Source organism: Miniopterus schreibersii, assembly GCF_964146895.1.
Source record: "Miniopterus schreibersii genome assembly, chromosome: 11".
In the NCBI taxonomy this organism is placed as follows: domain Eukaryota; kingdom Metazoa; phylum Chordata; class Mammalia; order Chiroptera; family Miniopteridae; genus Miniopterus; species Miniopterus schreibersii.
Genome location: NC_138111.1, coordinates 31134254 through 31139279, shown reverse-complemented (window position 1 = coordinate 31139279; position 5026 = coordinate 31134254). Strand labels below are relative to the sequence as shown.

At 37.2% G+C, this 5026-nt stretch overlaps 1 pseudogene across 1 annotated transcript; it reads left to right on the top strand.

Annotated features, from left to right (window-relative positions):
* Window positions 1-3889: 3889 nt before the first annotated feature.
* On the top strand, window positions 3890-4141 carry LOC308563536 (dynein light chain 1, cytoplasmic pseudogene; annotated as a pseudogene). The gene has a single exon. The product of its transcript is annotated as a dynein light chain 1, cytoplasmic pseudogene (transcript).
* The last annotated feature ends 885 nt before the right edge of the window (window positions 4142-5026 follow it).

The following is a 5026-nucleotide window of genomic DNA, read 5'->3' as shown; positions in this document are numbered from 1 at the left end:
ATTCTACTATTGTAATTATATCTAATTCTTATGGAATTACCTATAAGTATACAGTACTTGGACTTTTCCTACTTAGAAAATATGTCCATTACATCTATACATGTTAAGACCCAATAAGAAGGAGACTTCTGGTTAATCATGGTGTATTGAACACACGTTCTTCCCTCACTGAAGTGACAGTGAAGTTATCTCATTCTTAAATGTGGGTGTCTAGTCAAAGATCTCCAGATATTTGAAGAAACCCTCTTACATGAAAGAGCCTCAAATGAACAAACAGGAGAGGGGGGGCAGAGACAAAACTGAAAGAAAGAAAGGAAACCAAGGAAATAGAGTCAATGCAGAGAGCAGAAAAAGATGTCAAAATGAAAGAAATTCTCAAAAGTTTTAACTCACATATGCTAATGAAGCTACTGGAGGGAGGTATTCCACCAAAATAAGTGTAAACCAAGAAACAGAAACACACGGGCCTGGTAAACAGCAGCTCTGACAAAGGAGAAAACAGAAAGAACTGGGATGAAGGTAAAGGGAAGTTCCAGGATGACAGCTGTGAAGCAGGTCTGCAGAGCAACCAGTCGTTCTGATAGAGGATTGGAGGGCTCCAGAGAGGATGTCTCCAAAGGAAAAAAATCAGAACTGGTAAGTGACTAATGTGTTTGAACCTTAGAACATATAAAGGTGAAATGATGATAGGTATAGAGGAAACTAAGCAACCCAAGAAAGAGGGGATTATAAACTCCAGGGGAACAAAGTATTTGTGGTGGACTGTATGATTGTTTAAGGATATTTGATGTTACCTCTCTGGAGGAGACTTATACTTCCCTGCCCTATTGATGTTAGACCTGGCAGTGTGAATTACGGTGGCCAATGAAATAGGGGAACAAGTGAATGTCACTTCCAGGCAGAAGCTTTTAGGAGCCATGTCTCTGCCCCTCCACAAGATGAGCACTGTTCAGATAGAGGCTGCCTCTGGTGATCTGAGTCCTGAGTGAAGACTCCATAGAGCAGAACTACAAGCTGACCTGCCACTGGACATGCAGCGTGAATGAGAAGTTAATCTTTATTGTTGTAGGCTGCTGAGGGTTTTGTGGTCATTTGTTAATGTGGCATAATTAACCTTTCCTGACTGATACAATAACATGGGATGCTGTGGACAATACATAATAGACATTAAAATATACACAATAAATTCTGAATAACGCCATATAAACATGTTGAGAAATTAATAAATGGCATAAAATAACTGAAACACTGAGACATGGCAGTAGAAATGTGTGCTTTAGAAATGTGGAATTAAGTAGCGGAACATCAATTTTCCTTTGGGAAGCAGACATCAGTGATTACAGATGGAGCAGGGCCTTCTGTTTATCATGAGTCTTATAATTATTTGACTCGGAAACCATATACATTGTCACCTTGAAAAAAATTAAAATTTCAAGTCTTTTAAAAAAAAGTAATGGTGAGAGGAGGGAAAGTTGTAGTATTGTTTTTAATTCAGCCAATTTAATAGACTGACCATCAAGCATTCCACAGTAATACTAAGAAGTAGAACTAATTTTTTTTTTTTAATGTATCTTTATTGATTTCAGAGAGAGGAAAGGAGAGGGAGAGAGAAACATAGAAACATCAATGATGAGAGAGTCATTGCTGCCTCCTGCACGCCCCCCACTGGGGATCAAGCCAGCAACCTGGGCATGTGCCCTGACTGGGAATCGAACCACAATCTCCTGGATCCTAGGTCAATGCTCAACCGCTGAGCCATGCCATCCAGGCTAATTCTTTATTAGTACTTTTAAAATACCTTTTTTAAGAAAACCAAATAAATCAAAACTAAACTTTTTTCCCCAAAAATATGTTTTTATTGATTTTAGAGATAGGAAGGAAGAGGGAGAGAAACATCGATAGAGGCAAACATTGATCTGCTGCCTCCTGCATGCCCCCAAACCGGCAGCCTCTCAGTGTATGGGACAGCGCTCAGCCAACTGAGCCACATTGGCCAGGGCAAAGGTAAACTTTTCATTCTGCTTTCACACTGTCCGCTGTAAAATAGGAATGTTAATGTTGCTTTTATAGTATTTTGACTCAGCTACCTCCTTCCCTTGCCCTTACTGTGATGTTATTTATAGTATACTATTTATACGAAGTCAAGTGTCACTAACGTGAATTTGAAAATGACCTACATGAATATGGAATTGTTATGAAAGGCTATTTTATACTTTCCAAAATAATTAGACCAAAAAAAAAATCCCCACCCGTATTTTCCTCAGTAGCCTTCAAAATTAATGTTATATATAGATAAATAGATGTGTATATAGATATAGATAACACCTATAAATTATTTGCAAATAGTTCTACTTAATGGGTTTTTCACTCTCTTGTGGTATCTTATACATCATTTGTACTATTGTGTTTAAAGAAAAAGTAAAAGTAAACCAGTCCAATTGCTATATAAATTGTATAGAGTAAATGCAGCAGACTCTCTGTAGCCTTTCAGTTCTTTAGCATGTCCCCTCTGCCATCTGAGCTGCCTTCCTATCCTCACCTCCAGCCACCCAGCACTAATTCATTCATTCAGCAGATACTTATTTGGAGTCTACAATGTACTAAGCCTATTACTAAATTGCTCGCAGTTCCCTGAGTATATGACATTGTCTGCCATTTCTTAGCCTTGGCAATGAGGTTTCTTGATCTACAATGCTATTCCTCTTATTTCTATGCCTTCTGAAAGCCAACTTGTCCATTAAGATACAAGGGGCACCATCTTGGGGAAGCAAGCCTTCCCTTACCCCTAAAAGTCAAAAGTCCCTCCATATTCCTATAGTACCTTCTATATTTTTTACCAGAGTAATTTTATTCTCCTTTATACATTGAGCCCCAGAAACCTGGCCTGTTTTACTCACTGGTATGTCACTTCAGTGCTAAGCTCACTGTATACATTCAAATGGTCAAAATGTTATTATTTATCTTTCCTCAACATACTGTATGTTCCTTGGTGAATGGGTAATTTATTAAACTCTTTCCTTTAGCATTTAGCACTTAGCATAAGTTTAGCACACAGAAGTTTGTTGAATAAATTAGTTTTCTCTTCATTACCATTAATTTTTAAAATATATAGCTTTGAGAAATATAGAGAAAGTATCCTCATATTACAGAGAGATGGGGTGCTCAGGATTGTTCCTTTTGTATTTCACAAATAGGAAAAAATTCATGTGGAAGACTCAAGAATATAGACTACAAATGCCAAATTATGTAGCTGTGCTCTCTGCCCTTACCACCCTTAATCTAGAAATAAGCAGAAATAATTCTTACGTGAACAATCTTAAAATAACCAGCTAAAAATTTATCAACAACAACGAAAAATTGGAATTTCTGCTTATTAGGTAAGTTTTTATGGGTAAACATTATCTAAGTTCCTTGATTCACAGTGTGGTATGTTTCTAACCCAAATCTATTATCCACTAAAACCAAACTATGGTCAATACACAAAAATTAGTTGTATTTCTATAAACTAGCAATGAAGAATCTGAAACTAAAAGTACAAAAACAAGTCCACTTACAATAGCATCAAAAGAAATAAAATATTTAGGAATAAATTTGATCAAAGAAGCATTAAGACTTGTACACCAGAAACTAAAAATCATGGTTTAAAGAAATTAAAGATGTTCTAAATAAATGGAAAGATAGGCCATGTTCCTGGATTGAAAGACTTATTATTGTTTAGATGGCAGTAGACTCCAAATAAGAGTTACAGATTCAATGCAATTCCTATCAAAATTCCAACAGGCTTGAGATAGCATCTCCTGCCAGGCTAAGGTTCACCAGCCCCTCCCCCAGGAGACTGTTGCAATCGGCCAGCCCCTGCTCCACTGTTACCATGTGCAGCTAAAAGGCAGTGATCAAAAATACCGATGATATGTCAGAGGTGATGCAACAGGACTTGGTGGAGTGTGCTACTCAGGCGTTGGAGAAATATAATATAAAGAAGAACATTGTGGCCCATATGAAGGAATCTGACAAGAAGTACAACCCCACCTGGCACTGCATTGTGCGGAGGAACTCTGGTAGTTAGGTGACACATGAAACCAAATACTTCACCTACTACTACCTAGGCCAAGTGGCCATTCTTCTGTTCAAATCTGGTTAAAGCATGAACTGTGCCACACACGCAGTGATCCATCCAAAAACAAGGACTGCAGCCTAGATTCCAAATACCAAAGACTGCACTCTTCAGCCTTGCCTAAAGGAACACCTTGATCTTGAACCTTTGTTGTGTTGTTTTGTAAATGGCATTTTCTGCGCTCGTTATGATTACAAAACATTTAGCAAAACAGCTTACATTTGTATTTATTTTCTATTCCATACCTCTCTGCTCTATGTTTTTCCTCCTCAAAATCCATTCCTTTACAAAATAAATAAACTTGTTGGAGGGAAAAAATTCCAACCTGCTCTTTTCCAGAAATGGATAAGCTATTCCTAAAATTCATATGAAAACTCAAGGGAGAACAAAGCTGGTAGTCTAACACTTCTCAACTTCAAAATTTACTACAAAGCTACAGTAATCAAGTGTGGTACTGGCATAAGACAGATGTGAGGCAATGGAATAGAAGCAAGAGTCCAGAAACAAACCCAAACATCTGTGGTCAACTAGTTTTCAACGATGGTGCCAAAACAATAAGGAAAAGGTATTTCCCCCCCCCCCATACAAATAGTGCCATAACAACTGGATGTGCACATGCAAAAAAATGAAGTTAGACCCCCTACCTCACTCCATATATAAAAATTAATTCCAAATGTACCCAAGACATAAAGATGAGCTAAAATTATAAAACTCTTAGAAGAAAACATAGATATAAGTCTGCATGATCTTGAATTAAGTAAAGGTTTCTTAGATATGACAACTAAAGCACAAACAATCAAAAGAAAAAATAAATTAGATTTCATCAAGTATAAAAATTTTTGCAATGCAAAGGACACCATCAAAAAAGTGAAAAGACAACCTATAGAATGGGAGAACAGATTTGCAAATCAT